This window comes from Triplophysa rosa, linkage group LG24, assembly GCF_024868665.1.
Source record: "Triplophysa rosa linkage group LG24, Trosa_1v2, whole genome shotgun sequence".
Classification (NCBI taxonomy): Eukaryota; Metazoa; Chordata; class Actinopteri; order Cypriniformes; family Nemacheilidae; genus Triplophysa; species Triplophysa rosa.
In genome coordinates, this window is record NC_079913.1 from 12,888,240 (window position 1) to 12,908,297 (window position 20,058).

Below are 20,058 nucleotides of genomic sequence, written 5' to 3' on the forward strand. Positions count from 1 at the left end.
AGTGTTACATACTGTAGTATAACTAAAACCAGTTTAAATTCAGCAGGAGAGCATTAATGTGTAAACTGAATTTGGTGAGACCACAGTGTGTAACATTTAAGTTATTAATGACTATTTTTCTAGTATCGCTTTTCGGATTTACAGTCACTTTGCAGACGGTTTCTTTGGACTTGTCCATGTCGCCTGCTCATATACAGAGATCAATTTATATTCTCGTTTTGAGGAAGACTAGGTAGTAGATCATTGTCTAAGGAATTAGGTGTTATTTGTGTTATAACAACATTTAGCTCACGAGTTATTGGTCCGGGAATCTACTCCACTCCATTGTTAATGTACGGAGCAGGACAACAGGACTTTTGAATGTTTTGCGAGATAACGCAAATATGTTTGCGAGAGAACACAAAAGATTTGTGAGACAACGCAAAACCTTTAAAAAAATATTTTTTCACAATAGAAGTGAATGGGGTCCAGTGCTATTCAGTTACCAACTTTCTTCAAAATCTTCTTGTGTGTTCTGCAGAAGAAATAAAGTCATAAAGGTTTGAAATGACAAGAGGGCGAGTAAATGCTGACACAATTAAAGTGCTAGTTCACCCAAAAATGAAAATTCTAAGTTGCTTTAAGGATAAAATAAACTACATGACTTTTGCTTAGATTTTCTGCAGAAAGTCTGTGCCAGTGTGCAGATTTGATCAGTTGGTGTGTTTCTATCTGAAACTTTCAAAAAGTCTGCAAGTGTATGATGTTTAGTTTGAAAAAAATCTGATCAGATTTTAAAAGTCTTGTAGTGTATTCCAGCCATTAAAATGCATATGCAAACAGGGTTTTACTTTCTAGAAACTGTCCCTATTATTACAAAGATGTCTATCCAAATTACAACTGTGTATGAATAATAATGAGATCACATTAGAGTGTACAACAAATCACAGATCACCACCGCTTACAAAGATAATATATATACTGTATATATATATATATATATATACAGTATATATATATATATTAGGGCTGTCAACGTTAACGCATGCGATTAATTTTTTCAAATTAACGCGTGAAAAATATTTAACGCAATTAACGCAGCATCCGTTTGTTTTGACATTATTTGTCTAGCGTTACATTATGTAATCACGCTCTTATTCGTGTACAGGCTTTTAAACCACTTAAGCGCGATTTTAAACAGTTGCTTTGACGCGTTCAATGAAGATAGACGGCTTCTAAACTGTGGGACGCGACAAAACACAACGCGAGGTCCAGTCTGGTGTAAACAGTCATGGGCTGAAGGCTGCGTAGGTGAATCTCTGTCAGACAGCGCATCCGTGTTAAGTTCTCTTTCGTGCTTGAATGGATAAAACCACACAAGATTATGTCAGAAAGCCCGTTTTGTCTAGCATTTTCTTAAGCAAGACTTCAAAGTGTAAAATAAAATCTTAAATGAATGCAAAGAGTTGTGAAAATGGGAGTGCGGTGACGGTCAGATCTGCGTACTGAGACAGCTCTTAAAGGGGCCACGTTCTTAAACGTGCTGCTGTGACTCCTGTCACTAATGTTAATCAAAGAACAAAATAAAAGAAGAAATAAATGTGATTTTGTAGCTTTAATGAGAATTCTTCTGCATTTAATTTATAATTTAGCATTAAAGACTGTAAAGTGTTTGAGAACTTCCTTCAATTTCTGTATATTTCATGATAGCTCTCAATTATATTGTTGAATGGCTATAATTAATGTTAAAATAATCAATTTAATAGAGACATCAGTTACAGTACTAATATCAAAATGTTTTCTTTCATTCATAAAATGACGCTGTTAAAGAAATATGTTGTTTCTACATCAATTTGAAGATTAAATGTGAAATTATTCAAATGTAAAAGTATATTTTAAAATATTATTGTTATGTGTGATTAATCGTGATTAATCACAGAAAATGTGTGATTAATCTGATTAATTTTTTTAATCGATTGACAGCACTAATATATATATGTATTAGTGCTAATCACGATTAATCACAAAAATGACTGTTTACACCAGACTGGACCTCGCGTTGCGTTTTGCCGCGTCCCACAGTTTAGAAGCTGTCTGTCTTCATTGAACGCGTCAAAGCAACTGTAAATTCGCGCTTAAGTGGTTTAAAAGCCTGTACACGAATAAGAGCGTGATTACATAATGTAACGCTAGACAAAAAATGTCAAAACAAACGGATGCTGCGTTAATTGCGTTAAATATTTTTCACGCGTTAATTTGAAAAAAAAGATCGCATGCATTAACGCGTTAACGTTGACCCAATCAATAATCAATCAATAAAGACTGACGATTCTCTGGGGCAGGGGTCTTGTGAGGCGCTTGCCAACCTGTGTGCAAAGGTGATTTTTGGTGCAATTTAAGCTTAGCAAACCAAAACTATGGTGCAGTCCATATTGGGTTTAATCATTGATCAGAAATATGATATGCTATTTAATTGTGCTTTTTAAATTGAATCTTTACCAGCAATTTTAGAAATACCTGCCTTCCACCATTCAAGGGATTGGACTGTTGACTTGCTATGACGTATATAACCAGCCAGAGGCGTGGCAAACATGGCCGCCAAGTGACACGACCTCCATAAATGGACTTTGTCGCTTACCACACTCCCATGATACCACTAATAACTTGTCAACACATTTTGTTACAAAAAGCTCTAAGCGCACGTGCCAACGGAAAGACATCCCATACTAATAAACGATATCTTGTTTGTACATTCTGAAACAGCACATTTTATTATTCAGATAGAATTGGCTTCTATGATATCTGAAGTATCTATTTGCATTGTTTCTAACGCCAAATCTTAAAAGAAAGTACAGGCAGAAACTGACAGACTTTTTAAACATGACCAGCAAACTGATCAATTGTAGCCATTTACTGAGCTTCTCCATTTTGAAAACCCTGTTTTACAGGCGTTAACAGGTGCTCAAATACATGACATATTTTTGGTACACACAATAATGTATGTGTTTGCATACTTAAAGGGTAAACTCAAGATAATTTATTTCAACTGCTGTCAAGTGTTTGACTATGGCTTCCTAAACCCAACACTTAAAACATTCCCCCACACCTAAAATCACACGTACACAAAGATTGGATCACAACACTCTCCAAAGGTCTTTGATGGGAGCAGAAGGCAAGTGAATGTTTGACTCTGGGTTTTATGGTATTTATGTTAGGTGTTAATAGATTCTGCATTTAAAATAAGCAAATGTAATAACTTTCTGGCTGCCAAATATCAAAAACTCACAAAAGTTTTTAAACACAAATTATGGGCCATTCATAACCAACAATAAAGTTTGAAAAATTCCTAATTTAAGACAACAGCGGAGTCCACACCACTATAAAGAGGAACATTATTGAGCTAAAACGTAATACTAATACTGTTTTATTCTGTATATATTCAGTGCAAATATCCTAAGTGTAATTTTTAAGCAGCCATACATCAACGACTAAACCCCCAAACAACTAAACCCCCAATGGAATTAGACTTGATCTTGCTACTTTCCATTGAGCGGTCATTTATCCAGAACACAAAAGCGGGCTTGCACAATGGCTCCAAAAGCCCACTGCCGCGCCAAGACCGCGAAACACACGTGCTCAGAAACACACACTCACTCCAAGGCGTCACTTGAGCCGAAACTCCTCTCTCGAAGAAATAAGAGAAGATCGTTGAAAGAGAAAGACCGTAATTAATATTAAAAGGGGTAAGTGGGGTGCTCAGCTGATGAATCGGTGTGGCTTTCATTGAGACAAACCATGGAAAAAATACTTTATAACGGTGTATCAAATGTCCCCTTTCCATTTTTCTCAGTCGAGTGCCGTACTTGCACAAAGCACAATGTTTAGGTCTGTAGAAGGAAGGTAAACAAAGTGATATAGCGACAGGCTACTTGAGACAGTGAGAATTAATTGAGATTTAATGAAAGGCTCTAAAGAAACATGCTTGCGAGCTTAAAAAAAGCGAGTTAACCTATCAATAAAGGAGGTAAAGGGTGAATGGCGCACGTCTGAGGGTGTGGTCTGAAGTTACTGCTGTCGGCTGTAATAATTTAAGCCTGCAGGATTAGGTCTGAATGGCAGACGGTGGTGTACCTCAAGTACGGCTTTAATCTTTAACACACACAAGTCAATCCAACAATTACACCTGCAATTAGCTTGCTCTCAGTCAACGTTAGGGGTAATTTAAGGCCATTGTGTGGCAGAATACTGTCAGTGAGAAGAGAGATAGGGCCATATTCATGTCATTCCTATGAGAGGAAAAATGCTGTTACAACTACATTTTTGCAGTTTCTGGATATTTTCTGAGTGGTGAGTTTTGATTGTTGACAAGGTGCTGCTATCCAGGTGCAAAGGTGAAGTAGATCAGGACATCCAACACAATCTTGTGTTACTTTGTATGGTATTCAATTGTACGATTTAGTATGATTTGCAGTTATGACAGTTAAGATGTGGGACTTTGGCATTGCTTTTTCATCATAATAGTACACAGTAAATTAGTCAAGACATGTTTTTCATTTTTTTTAGCTAATCAAAATCATTTAACCCATTGGTTCTCAAGAAGCAACGTGGTACCTCCTGTTTTCGAAGGACGTCTCGTTTAATTCTAAATTGTGGATCCTCCGTATACCGCATCCTTTGGGGTATGCACGAGGATGCAGCAATGAAAAACAGCTTGTAATTCAATTTCCGGAATTAATTTAAGTTTAAAAGCTGCCTTAAAGTTAAGCTTTTCAGTTTAAGAATGTCTTGCAGTGTACATTTCTCACGTCATTTTCAAATCTTTCACTTCGATACACATCGAACAAATTCCTACGTATTAGCCACTTTGTGAACCGTCTCCAAATTCCCATCTTTCCGGGACATCACAGTGGGCTTCCCAGATTTACTGGGTGGTTGCTAGAGTGTTCCGAGCATGGTTGCTAGGTTGTTCCTAGGGTGTTGAGTGGTTTTTAAGAAGTATTGCGATCTGAGTGCTTCAAAGGCAGCTGCTAGGATAATAATACAGCAGGGCTCTGAATGGTTGCTAAGGTGTTTCTTTGTATTATTACTTAATATTTTTCTTATCATCTTGTAAAACCAAGAGACGGAAAGGAAAACGGAAAGAAATGAAGAGGATAAAGTTGTGTCTGCCTATGAACTCTTTTTTTGTGTGTGTCAAAGCGCACACACACACGTCGAAAGCCAAGACAGCGCATCTCTTTCATTAGGGCCATTGTGCTAGGAGAGAAAGATGCAGTGAGAGAGTGCCCAAGGTACAGATTTAGATGTCCTTCATTGTGCTTACACGAGTATTGTCTTGTCAGTCGCGTTTAGAAGTGCTCTGTGGAGAGAGAGAGAGAGAGAGAGAGAGAGAGAGAGAGAGAGAGAGAGTTGACCCTCTTGTAACAGTAACAAAACATGAATCATGATATTGTACCACAAAGGTTAATATGCTATTCTACATAAACACCAATGTTAATAACATTTTTGTAATAGTGTTATTACACATATCATGTGCTTAATTGCTTGTTCGTTTATAGATCCTTTGGGTACTTGTTTTTAATTGCTCTTAAAACCTCTAAATTGCAAAAATAAAACGGATTGCTTTTCCAGGACATGTACTAAATGTCAACTAAATAACATTTCAAGAAGTTTCAGAATTTGAAACGTGACCTTAATTGAAGCCTGTAACTCAACAATCAACAATACGACTTTGCACAAACTCTTACGGGAAGCAGGAAGGCTTTGGGTAAATATATGTAAAAGTATAATATTTGATTATTAAAAGAAAAGTAAAGAAGACAGTACACGTGTGTGTAGGCTGAACAGACCTCCGATTCTTTCTTTCTGATTCCAAACAGAGGCAGAAGCCACAGTTTCTGGCACAGTGCCACTCACCTGTCTGCCTGCCCACACAACGGCCAATCCAGAACAACAACATGGAATCAGGATCACGGATACAGGATCCCTCTCTCTCTCTCTCTCTCTCAAAGGATGAAAAGTCAACAGCTTAATTCTTTTAATTGGGCAGGCTAACCTTTCAATTCATGTAACCAGGAAGACACTGTGTATACGTGGATAGGATGGGGTTACCGTTTTCAACTTGGAAAAAGCTAGAATTGTGCTTGGGTTGAAAGTTTTCAAGCTCATTCGTACTATGTTTTGTTGTGTATCATAACTATTAAAAGTCTAACTCTTACAAATCCACAAACTGACTTCTACAGGAAAACACCATCCATATATATGCTCACTTGCGTTTCATCCAAGCCTCTGCAGGTTTCAGGCAGATTAAGGGATTTTGCATATGACAACACAGAAGTTCAACAGTCATTACCGGTGTTAGCATAGGCAAAAATTTATTTGCCCAGTTTTCTTAATTACACAATTACAACATGTTAATAGGTCAATATTGGTCACAAAATGTGTGTGGGGGGGGTGTAAGACTGCAGTAAAGACAAAGAACTTCAAATACAAACACGGGTTTTTGTTTATAACAAATCTTTCAAAGCACACTTTGGTCATGTGATTGCCAGGAAACTTCTTAAAGGTAAAGGCAAAATGGATTTGAATGTTGAGTCAAAAGTAGGTTCTCTAAAAAAGTTGAACTGCGCTCACGACAAGGGTGCATATATCCAGGTATCACATGGTCGTCTCCTGCATACACATATATTCATTATAATACTTGTTGCCCAAAGAACATGGTTTGAAATTGTTGTCTGTTCCCTTTAAATATCTTACATTCGCTATTATAAAATGTCTTTTGCGAATGTTTGTGTGTGTCTCGTGTAGTTCAGTTCATATAAGCCACATTCAAAATGCACACAGACACATGTTGCTGGATGTCCTGCGGGAAGGTAACAGAAAGGTGACATCAGTTGTATGTAGTGTTGTGAGATGTGATCTTTCTTTTATTTATCAAATATAGTTCGAGGCTGTGTGTGTCTGTATTTGACCTTAGGGGGTACTGCATGTATCAGCGATGGAAGACATGCCTGATCACATCATTTATTTTGCCCTCAGCGTGTCCAAAGGTTTGCAGTCAAAGTTGTTTTCTGAGATACATAAGAGAAATTCAATTTTGCACAAATATTTCACACACAAACTGTAACAATTATGTAGAGTGTGTCAGTGTGGAATGTATAGGTTACTGTAAATCCAAGTTGCATTACAAAGCAAGTCTGACTCTGGACTCACCGTTAACTGGTTTCTTCATATTTTACACAAAACTGGAAGAGACTTTTCGGTTGGCTGACTTCAGTCTTTCAATAAGACACAAAGGTTAAAGTAATAACATTCTCTACAAACATTTTATTCTTTTAAATTCTCTTATGCCGAAACCCAGTCCCTTAAATGCACACAAAAACTAAACAAATGATAGCTTAAACTGCCTGTCAGTCAGAAGACATTTTCTTTCTAAGTGGGCGGTTCTCAGCCCTGTCTGGCTGGGCATTAACTAGCTACATATTTTAGGAGCATATGGCAATAGCTCAACTGTTTTCAAAACTGTGTAGCTTTGTCAGTAACATTTTATGCTTTCAAAAAATAAGTAGCAACATTGCGTGACAACACACTTCTCCAAAGTCCCCAAGTAACATATCTGGTTAAAGATGCAATCCGTAACTTTTGCCTCTACACTGTCATCTGTTTGAAACATGAAATTGCAGGTTACGGAACTATATATATTTATCTTTATGTATGTTGAAGTCAAATGACGTCAAACTTATAACCAGTGTTGGGTGTAAGTAGTTACTAAGTAATTAGTTACTGTAATTTAATTACTTTTCCCTTGAAACAGTAAAGTAAGGGATTAGTCTCATTTTGATGTAATTAAACTAAATACTTTGTGTAATATACGTGTGTGTGCAAGGAATGGACATAAAAATTCAAAGTCTAACTTTAAAATCTGTGCTTTAATGTATAATTCTCACATTTGTAATACTTTGGTCAGTTAATAATACTACTTTATGTAGTTTTATATTCTTTATTTGAATGAATGAAAAGAGCTGTTTCATGTCTTTGAATCACTTAACAAATCAAGGTTGATGTAGGATATAGAAAGTAATTAGTAATGAGTAATTAAATACTTTTCGGGGAGAGTAGTTTGTACAGTAATCTAATTACACTATTGAATATGTAATTAGTAACTAGTAATGAATTACTTTTTCAGAGTAACTTGCCCAACACTGCTTATAACCTATTACCAGCTAAATCATAGAAATGGCTATTATTAAGATGACAGTTGTAAATTGAAAAGGTAGTGTTAAACACTTGACTAATAACAATAATAATAATTTCAATCAATTTTCAACAAAAAAAATGAACAATTACTTTAAGCATTGCTATCTTTACTAAAGAAGTACCTACTGGCCAAATTTGGAATGACTGTTAAATGTATATCAAGCATTATCAGTAATTTGACACAGCAGAGCCATTTCTCTGTACATAAAATTTCAGGACCGCATTTCCCCCCCAATACATAAAAACTGAGACTAAAAAATACAAAATCAACAAGGGAGTGCTAAACAAGTATATAGGCTTAGTAGCAAACAAAGCAAATACTAAACAAAACAAAAAAGTCAGAGTAAGAAAAGGTTTCAACCGATGTAAAGTTCCGTGTTGAGTAAGACGAGAGGGAGAAAATTCCCTGGAATTCCACAGCACTGCTTCCTCCTGCCGAACGTCACCTGAGCTCCCAGTTCCTGAAAGTAAACAAAACGCACGCACACACACATACAGGGGAAAGCGGGGGTGGACAGAGGTGCACAGGAAAGAAAAGGAGGCGGAGAAGAATAACACGCACTTATGTCTGCAGACATTAACCAATTCGTGTGTTTATTAATACACCAACTCATTCAAAGTAGATCAAAACTCTGCGTGCTTTGCACATATTTTGCCTATGAGGTGACCGAGATGTTTTCAATGGCATTGCATGAACTACTATGTACAGGTATGCTTGACATTTGGTGTCAGGCATGTGCTCATACATTTGGTTGGGATGTTGTAGTGTATTGTTGTTGTGCATTTACATGACTTTCGACATGGCTAACGTAGTATCTTTTGAATGCTGGAACAAGAATGACTGTTATTCTGCCTACGCCTTAAGAATGAAGATTGTTATGAATCTTTTATCCTGTTTCTCTTGTTCTTGTTCTTTTTCTCTCTGCCTCTCCTTCCCTCCACATATTTTAGTACCATCGCTTATCAATTATCATGTCCAACATTATCTGCCGAACTCTGTAGGTATTTAACGCAATAATTAAAGTGACATATTTCCTCATGAACATAACAGATAATGATGAGATCATTGGGTTATTTTCAACCCAGCCTTGGATTAGAAAGGGACGAACCCAACCGCTGGGTTGTAAATTAACCGCTGGGTTGTTTCAACCCAAAATGCTGGGTTGTTTTAACCCATTGTTGGGTCAAATATAAAGCATTTGCAGGGTCAATTTGGTCCTTTTTGACCCAATGCTGGGTTGAAAATAAAATAACAGAGTATATTTTTAGATTGCAGAATTTTTGTTTCTAGGTGAACGATCACTTTTATAAATCAAATGCTAAAACATTGCAAAAACCTTCTGCAAACATACACTATAATCTATTCAAAAGTTTGTGTAGTGCATTAAAAGTGCAAGCAGTTCATTCTTACTATAGACAATTAAAGGTTCAGTGTATGATATTGATCGGCATCTAGCTGTGAGGTTGCGAATTGCAACCTACGGCTCACTCCACCCCTCTGCACTGCGGCAGTTTGTCCGTTTAGGGCTACTGTAGAAACAACATGGCAAAGCTCATTCCGAGGTAATAAAAACATAATTATGTTAGGTCTTTATACACCCTTGAAGACATAGTTATGTATACTATATTCCCTTTTCTGTCAATAGATTCATCAAAAAATTACACACAGCACCTTTAATGGCTCCTACAATAAAGGTCAGAAATTCCCCATTCCCTCATCCAACAAATCAGAATCAAGCTTAATCATGCCACCTTCATACACACTGGACACATACAGGTGCCTATCTCTACCTGCAATTTGAACTGCGGTCAACCACCCGCGCACCACCACTCGCCTTTCCACCCATCTCTATGGCGACAGGGCAGCATGCATGAGCGCTGTGGTCAGAGGACTGCGTGTGGGGTAAATTGAGGAGTGTGCATGACCACTAATCTGCCGTGGGGTCACATGCAGGGAGAGCATTTTGTAACCTTAAGTGGGCGTTTTGTAATAGTTACAAAGCATTTTTGTATCGGTTACGCCAATCCGAATTGGCCACACGGGGCAGCCTAGAGACCCTCTCTGGTTAGGACAATTGGAGCAGGTGGAGTGTGTTGGGGGTTTGCCTGGTGTCACAGATCAGGAACTTCAAGAATAGTGCGTGCAGGTGGCCTGTCAGGATATGAATATGGAGACAATCTTACCTTTCATTCCAAAATGCTGTCCTATATAAAAGGAAGTCGCACTGCAAACTGGTCTAGCTAACAGAGAACAATTGCGGTGGTGTCTTTAGGGAGGCGAAACAGGTATGATGGGAATGAGATCTCAGGTTGGGGCATTTTTTTAGGGAGGGGGGTCTTAGCTGTAAACTATTGGTTTAAGGCTAAATCTCTGCCCCCTTTCCTCCCCCCAACATTGCACCTGGACGGCATCTACAGAAATCTGCACATAAATCAGGTATACACACATAGATATACAGGCATTTGTTAATTTTTAAAATATATTAGTGCCTTTACTTGAATGTATCAAAGGTATTGCATTCAATAATTCAATATCAACCCATAACAGAACTATCATTTGTGAATGTTTTTCTCTGAACTAGGGATGTTAATTTTCAGGAATACTGTTAATCCATTATCAGATTATAGACAGATTAATTGATGAATCATTAATACTACAAAACACGAGAGCTCCACCATGTTAGGTCTACATATTAGAAACGTCTGCAATGGTAAATTATGCACATTACCATATAAAGGTTTAGGGTCACTTGAGTGAGATGTTTTTATGATATTAAACACCTTTTGATCTTAAGAAAAATATCTGATTGTTTCAAATTTATTATGTGGAGAAACATCTGACTTTTGCACCAGATGATTTTATATGCTTTTTCTCTTCGATCTGCTTGCATGATTGCATTTTAGTTTCCATTGAGTTCAATAACTGACAATCAACAAGTTCAATCGATTCAATTACAGCGATCGATTAATCAATCATCAATTAATTGTTAACACCTAGCCTGAACTAAATTTACTTTTCCAGGCCAATTGATCCCGAGGTGATTTGTATTACATGTATTAAATCCATTACCCTCAACATCACAAAATAATCAACCACAGTGACCACAGATATTGTGTTCCTATAAACCTACAAACAATTAACATTTAGAAAGTCTTCATATTTGTTTATTTTAAACTGCCCGTTTCGTTTTAACTCCATCACACATTTTGGAAAATAGTTGCTTTGCAATCTTTGTTTAAAATAAAATGCCACTTGGATTGATTTCACGTTGACATTCAGATATTTTCAAGTCTTCCTAAACAGTTATTTTAATCCAATAATGTAATTCTTCCTTGCAGGGTGAGAAAACACTTTTGTGAGCACACGCACAAAGAACAAAAGTAGACCTCAAAACCGAAATAACAGAGTCACCAAAAGCACCCACTGGAAGCACCCAGTGGTACGATTCACTGCTAAATACGCACAGAAAACACCTAAAAACATACATAAAAACGATGCTTCATGAACATTTATACCAAATCCTTACATTTGTGGAATGCATAACAGTATTAAACAGTATTTGCTTTGACCTTTTGTGTGTGTGTTTTTGTGCGTGTGCCTGAGAGCTCGGGGATAGTCATAGACAGCTCTAGAATTACATCAATTGGGGCTCCTTATTCTTTTTCAATGTGAGCTAGAAAACAGAAAGGGTCTCTTTAAAGTATCGGCTAAAACACTTACGCACACGGTGTTTTAGAGAGCCTAATTAAATCACATTGATTTGGAGATGCATTACAGATCCCCAGAGCTGTGTTTAAAGCCACACATTTAGAAGAGTTACGAAATCAGCCTCGTTCATGTCAAAACATGTCAAAACAGACTAATGGCTTGCAATTCATAAACAATTGAATAAAAACATAGAGCAGATTCTAATTTCGAGAAACAGATTTTGCATTTTCACCCGAATAAAAGGGGTTTTCTGCCAGTTTTTAACATATTTTGCTGTGGTGTGTTAGTTGTAAATATCAGTTGCTTTTCCACCATCGCGTTCCGGTTATGTTTTCACGTGAGCCTGCACACGGCACGATTACAAACTGTTCTCGGATTGGAATTTTCGGCAATGTTGTCTAACTATCGTGCTAATAGAATGCATGCAGAGATGTTATAGAATGCATGCAGAGATGTTACATTTTTGGCAATGTTGTCTATCGTGCTAATAGAATGCATGCAGAGATGTTACAGCTCGGTCTCTTGTGTTACCGAGGCAGCGCATGTCGCGTTTGCGTTTACATTCTAAAGATTTCCATTTTCAGCCCTGCAGTGGAAAATGAAACCATTTACGTACCGGCTGGCCCAGATCGGCACAAAGTCGTACGATTAAGCAACGAGAACGATTTGGTGCGATGGTGGAAAAGTGCTTTCTGTCTATTATTACATGAAGACAAAATCCAAAAGAACTTTGGCAATGTCTCCAAGACGCTAAAAGAAACGTACCTGCAAAGCTGAAAAACTATGTGCAAGTTGCTTTAAACGCAGAGTGGTCATTTAATTTAGTTAGCAGAAGTTAATTGATAAATAAAATAACATTATTTTTGAAGGCATCCCCATTTCACAGAATTTTTACACATGTATCTAAAATTTTTAATTGGATCATTTATCAATCACTGTAAAATGATATGCTCAAAAAGTCATCTAACCATGTTCTGACATGTTACCATTACATTAACTCATCAACTTAATTCATTTTAACTTAATTTTATAAGTTATATGAAATGCAACTAGATGAAAATTACATTTCAAATTCAAATGACTTGTAAAGCCAATGTGATTTAACAAACATTTAAGGCAGCTTTTTAACTAAGGTTTTTTGAGTCAATAAGTGAAAAACTTTTTTACTGTGATCAAATAAACGGGTAAATTGTTAGTTTTCTTGGTTTGCATCTCTGTCCGTTAAAAGGTTTTAGATGTCCGATTTGATCATCTGCCAGGCAAAATTCTTAATAATTCTGACTGCTAAGTAAAAGCACACCATTCATCAACACGCCCCAAGTTCACAAATTACATGCTTAATGTTAATACAAAGGGCAAGGTCCACTAGCATCTGTATTTTGCCTCCACATCTTTCCAATGTAAAAAAAAAACACAAACAAGTTGTAAGGTCATTTCCACTAAGTGGAAGTGTGGTAAAGATCCTATCTTAAATAAATGTGTTTTTGTAAAATGTCATTACAGATATAGTCACAGTGTATTCAACTATACACCCTAGCATCTCTCACAAGTCTAACTACAACTCATCTGTGGTCTGTGTTTGTGTGTGTGTTGTAAACCTGTCTGATGTTGCAAAACATTTCCACTTGGGTTAACGTGATCACAGCCAAGATCGCGCAAGATACTCTCTCACACTCCAAACTCTAAAAACTCAACATTCACACTCTCACCTCATACCCACATAACAAACAGCCCCAAAAACATGAACACATTTTTAAAAGAAAAATTAGTCAAACCTATTAGACTTGACGAAATACTTTAAAATATGAGGGGAAAAGCAAAATCGACAAATGAGACAAGGGAAAGAAGGGATGCATAATTACATCCACTGCTGGTTCCGTCACCTGTAATTACAGTTTACCTGTTTAAATATGTGGCTGTGTGTGAGTCAGGGCTTTAAAGTTACATTTTAACCCTGACTAAACATCCCTTTGAGAACATTTTCCATTAAAAATGATTCATGAAGTAAAAACGTTAATTTTAAATAAAAATGCTCAAGGTTTTGTTTCAGGGATGCGTGTATACATGTGTAAGTACTCTCTTGGCTAATAGGTCACAAATCATTGCTTTGTGTGTGTTTCTTAAGAACATGGCTGCAAGGCAGCACGGTTCAGGTGACGGAGAGTTCAGAAATGCGGCGTTGCATTTTTTCAACATGTACCTCAGCATTTTCTGTGCGCACACACAAAACACAACGAATGTTAAATGATGGGCTGCATGTGTTTGAGAATAAGCAAAAATGCAGTGAACGTCAGCCGTAAAAAAAGACAAAAATAAAGTGATGCACTGCAGTTAAGATGAAGCACATTCTGCAGAAAGCCGAAACTGACAGAAGTTACCCTCCCTCTCTTTCTCAACATCTGAGCTGGCCAACTTTATTTATCCAACTTCTGCAGGAATGTGGGATTTTTTGTTTCTCCAGCCAACAATTACAAGAACAATTTCATCAGGGAGGCATTCTTAATTACGTAAATAGTACAAAAAATGCACGAAAGAGAGAAGGTAACAAGTAAGAAACAAACACGCTAAAAACAATGATGCTACTAGCTTAACTTTTTAGTAGCTCAGCTGTTAAAAAAAGTATAATTTTTCTAGTAACAAGATATTTGTTTTGTCAGACAAAACAGTTTTCACAGTCTTATACACCATTTTTTGTGAAACGTATTGTGAGAAGTGTTATACAAACAATGCATTGAATTGAACGTCACATCCCAGATGAGATGCTCACTGCATTTAAGCCAGGTATCTTTGTTTGATATTCTAATAATTACCTAAAATAGGTATAACTACAATCGGTAACTTTTGCTTCTATATCACCATCGCTGTTTGAAACAAAATGATTTACGTAGGGGAGAGCGGGTTAGTGTCAGGAATGTGGAACACACGGATTCAATTGCGGGTAACAATGAAGTTTATTAATTAAAGACACACAGACTGTTGCAGTGAGGGAGTTCATAGATGGCTGGACAAATGGAAGACCCAAGTAGTAGAAGCTGACTGCAAGGCCAACTGGGGAACACAGCAAAAATGGAAAAATGAAATAACAAAAGACTGGGGCCTGGGCAAAAATAAAGAAACACAAGGTTAACTGGTTAAACTATACTGGGGTGAAAAGACTAACACGGGAAAAAAAATCCACAAAAAGTACATCCACACAAGAAAAGGCATCAAGATACTAGGCAAGATAAGACTAGATTAACTGGACCGGTACGGTATCAACAGAAGTCAACGATCGCACAAGGGACAGTGAGAAGTGGCAGTGAATATAAGGGAGCAAAACTAATGAAAACCATTACATCCATTAAATCCATAACACTAAGACTAACGACGGAAAGATCAGTGGCAGCTGGCGGGGCACACTCACATGTGGATCTGTCAAACAACATCCACGTGCTCGGGACATTCTCACACACACACACACACACGCGCGCACACACACACACACACACACACACACACGCGCACACACACACACACACACACACACACACACACACACACACACACACACACACACACACACACACACAACAAAACAAACAAGTGCTAACCCCGGAACCCAACAGGGTAGAACTTAACACTTTTTGGTTGTAGCTCAATCAGTCGAAAAATATTTGAGCTCGATTCATTTCGATTTTTACCCAAGAAACATACACGTCTCTTCTACAGTACACTTAAAGTTAGTTTCTAGAACGTACCGTTCTCATACAATTACAGCAAAAGTGACAGAAGTGCAAACGTTACAACTTACCCCATGGGTGGGGTTCATTGTAACAGACAGAGGGTTAGTTGTAACACTTACTAAAAAAATCTGTTTAAACACAAATAACTCAATATTATTCGGTCTATAAACTAGAAGTGAATATTGTCTGTACATTTGTCTATAATAGACAGATATCCACAGATCTATCATCCAGCCATCCCTCATCTAACCATCCTTCTATTATACGTCAATACATATAAAAAGATACATGAGAAAATGCTGCACAATTACAATAAAAAAACATAATTGTCAATTACTCTTGCTAATATAGTAATTTAATTATGATTTCGATTAATGGAATTTACATTGTTTTCATCTTATTGTGTTGTATACATTTTCACACAGCTGCTAGGACTGACTGACATGTTTCAATATTGTGTTATGTGTTAGGCAACAAGACAGTGATTAAGATAATACAAGGTCGGATTTGGTGACTTACACAGCCAAATGAGAAACCGAAAAAAACGAATGATGTAGAAATTTATTTTCATGCTGCCAAAACACGTTTTGTCCAATATCTCTATGAAAATACATCTAAACTTTTTTTTTAAATACACAGATGATCGTCATATGGCAATGAGAGAAAAATCGATCGACCCTCGATTAACTATGAAAAACATCCGTGTTACAGTTAACCCTGCGTTACATTGTGCCCCGTGTTCCCCTACATGTTGGGTTGTCAGCTCAAATTTGAAATCATTGTTTTAAGACATTTTAACAGTTTTGAATACACGTTTTCATGCTCAATGACTGATTTTTGTTTCATTTTAACCAAAAAGAAAATCTACATTCAGAGTTGTTTAGATCTCGCAATATACCATTTTAAAGTCATTTCCACAGCAAGAAAAAACAGAAGTATTTGAAAGCAGAAACAGAGACATATGTTGGGGGAGTGAGTTCATGCTACCCTACAGCAGTTCTCCGTATCACTCCGACATGCCGTAGCAAGCCTGACCCAAACCTGGCCTCGAAATCACCTCTCTCCCTCTCTTTCTCTCAAACTCTCTCTCTCCCTACCTCCATTCCGTCATCCCCTCCTCCCCTTTCTCGTTTTCTGTTTGCCTCAGGTGAGCGTTTCCTTTACTGAAGTCCTGGTCCATTTATAGAGACCTGCTAGGAAACCAAACAACCAGCTTCTTTCTAATCATTTGGCTCCAAAAATGATTTACGAACCATTTAATAATGAACTCTATGGCCCATCGGCATTACGTGAGGAAACATAGACTGTATCTAAGACAGAAAAAACAAATGCAATAACATCATGTTACAGCTCTCTTGCTAAAGCTAATGAGCTATGTGTAGGTATCATGTTAAGGCATCATAGGCACAGTTCTGTTTGTTTGTGGTAATGTTGACAGATATCGTCAATCCCAGAATTCACGGTGACAAGCAATGCATTTCACTCAATACTGAAATAATTGAAAATCATAATGTTTACAGTTAAAAGACGCTCATGTTGCTATATGCTTCTCTATAGGGCAATACATCTCTACTTGTATGAGTTTTTTATTGAATCTTGTCATTACATTAGCTCATGCTAATCCCTGTTGAAAAAACTGCATATGCTGGTTTGGTATGTTTTGATGGTGGTTTGCTGGTTTGTGCTGGTTTAAGCTGGTCATGTGCTGGTTTAAACTGGTCAAGTGCTGGTTTAAGCTCGTCCTTACCTGGTCATGTGCTAGTCCATAGCTGGTTTCAACTGGTCAAACCAGCATCAAAACATACCTAACCCAGCATATGCTGGTTTTTTTAAACAGGGATGTCAATTTCTTATGGGATCAATTCTCATTTATCTGTGTGGTTCACATGAGGAACGCTATTTGTATGACAAAGAGATACTGCTAATGTTAAACAGGATGTTTCAAAGCAGTCACTAACATGGTTTCACTCGTGTACGTAGCCCATGATGTTTCTAGCTCAACAGGTACAGCATGGCATTAGCAATGCCAAGGTTGACGGTTGAATTCCAAAGGACAACACAAACAACAAAAATGTTTACCTTGAAGGCGCTGTAAGTTGCTTTAGATAAAAGCATTTGGTAGTTTAAATGTAGCTGGCAGAGAGCAAGGCAGCTTATGACCTCTGAAATTCTGGGTAAATTCTATGCCCGGGAAATAATAGAAAATGAGGATGAAACTTGTTTGAGGTTACAGTTATGTTTAGAGAAGCTGTACGAAGATTCACAATGCTGCAATACAAGAAGTTGGACATGTTCATTCTTTTGTACTGTAACACGCTGTAATTATAAAGACAGCTATGACAATAGTTATGAGGGAAAGAGTGCGTGTATTTTTGCGTATGTGAGCCGAGTCACTGAAGGGAAAAAGCACAATAAAGACTTGTAACCCCAAGCTGCTTTGAGCCCAACCTCAGAACAAAAAATCTGTCCTTGTTCTCTTCCACCCTCAGCTTTAACACTCAGCTAGTCAGCGCTAAGTCCCTCGGAAAGCTCATTGTTTTAGGGAAAACATTCCCCATCCCCCGCTCCAACAACCCCCATCTCCAAGCCTGTCCCTCAACCTGTTTATCCAGTACACACACACACACAAACAGCATTCGACCGTTAGTCAACCACCTGCCTTTTCCTGCTCTGTGGCCTGCAAAAGACCGAAAGCAATAAAAGATGCAGAAAGCAATAAGTAGAGAGTTAAAACAAACATGCCAGCAATGTGACTCTTCAGTGCTGACAGCAATGCATTCTGCATTTCGATTACCCTCGCCTATGCAACCCGGTCCGGCAGGGCGTGGGGGTGAGACAGCAGACCTGTACAGTATAGGGAGCAGGACATTGAATGCATCCCGATGGTTGTATTGGACCCTAACATGTGGGAAAGTCAAACTTTTAAAAACTGTCATAATGCTTGAATGCAAGTTTAAGAATTTATAACCATTAAAAAGTGCGACAGCGGCTTCAGCCTCGGATTCCACACCAGAACTTACAGTATGACCTACTAGGTTATCTCATATGACTCACCTTCAGTCATTACTTAATATTAGACCATGGCACTCTAGATACCATCTTGCACTTGACTCATCTCTATTTGACTTAACGTGTGACTTCATTTGAATGCAGGACAACACCTGAGTCAATATACAGTCATATGATACGAGAATCTATAGTTGGTTATGCATCCGTCCAAAAAAATTGGAACATGACTTCAGAATTTTTATTGTCAAATAGTCTCAACTGACAAATTATAATGTAGTACGTGGATTGCATGTATGATCATTTTATGGAATTAATCGGTCCAAAAACCCCGCATGATTGCACAATGAAATACTATGAGTGTTTTGTAAAGGTTCCCTTTCGCAAGAACAGTGAGAAAAAAAAAATCCTCTATATCCAAAAATTGAAATTCTTTCACCATTTACTCACCCTCATGACATTCCAAACCTGCGACTTACCTCGTTCTACAGAACACGAAAGAGATTTTGAAGAACGCTGGTAACACACCAACATAGGCCTTCTTTGACGTCCATAGTACAGAAACAAAACCACTGAGACATTTCTCAAAATATCTCTTGTCATATACAGGTTTTTCAAGACAGAATTGATATTGTTGGGTGAACTCTTTAAGGCCTCTTCTTTCATGCCTAAACAACAAATAGTTTTACTGATTTCACTGCACACCAGTACGAAACTGTTTCCAACAATACTGAAAGTCGAACATTTTTGGGCTGCGATGAACAATAGGAATCTAAATATGAAACTTTGCTTTGGTTCTTCGTGATTCTAAACTTAGCATCAGTCAGCTTGCTAACTTAGACAAAGAACCCCGCCATAAGATCTCATTGACCAATCAGCTCTCCCGCCAATAGATGCTATCAGCCAATTAGGGGAGCGATCCATATGCTACCCATCTAACTGGCACTGCCTGTCCCTCTGTCTATAATAAGACACAGACCCAAAGTGAAGAACCAGACGAGAAAAGTTCCAGAGCTTAGGGTAATTCAATTTCTGTCCACATTCATTGGAGTCACACTGAGTTATCAGTATATCAAAGAGGACAGGAGAGGAGTACTGTCAGTACTAAAGAGCTAAAGAGGAGACAAGCCAAGAACATACACAAAACATATTTCAAACATGCACACTCCTCTTAAAAAGTTTTTCTACCGGTATTGAGTTGACCTAGTACCAGAAAGTGGCTGATGCATCTTTTCACATAAAGGAAATGACAATGCCACCTTGGGTTTGCAAACCTTCTCGCCTTAAGTGGGCTTGAAACTATTTTTGTCGTGGCAAACAGAGATTGTTACATCATTCCATTTTTTTTTCATTTCTGTACACACGGTTTCCTCGATATTGATTGCT

General features: G+C 37.6%; 1 long non-coding RNA gene across 1 annotated transcript; it reads right to left on the reverse strand.

The window, feature by feature from the left end:
* Positions 1-6,375: 6,375 nt before the first annotated feature.
* On the reverse strand, positions 6,376-8,703 carry LOC130548150 (uncharacterized). The gene is made up of 4 exons (XR_008961986.1): positions 8,597-8,703; positions 7,192-7,256; positions 6,951-7,049; positions 6,376-6,841 (listed from the first exon to the last, which is right to left on the reverse strand). It is a non-coding gene; the product is annotated as an uncharacterized LOC130548150 (long non-coding RNA).
* Positions 8,704-20,058: the final 11,355 nt, after the last annotated feature.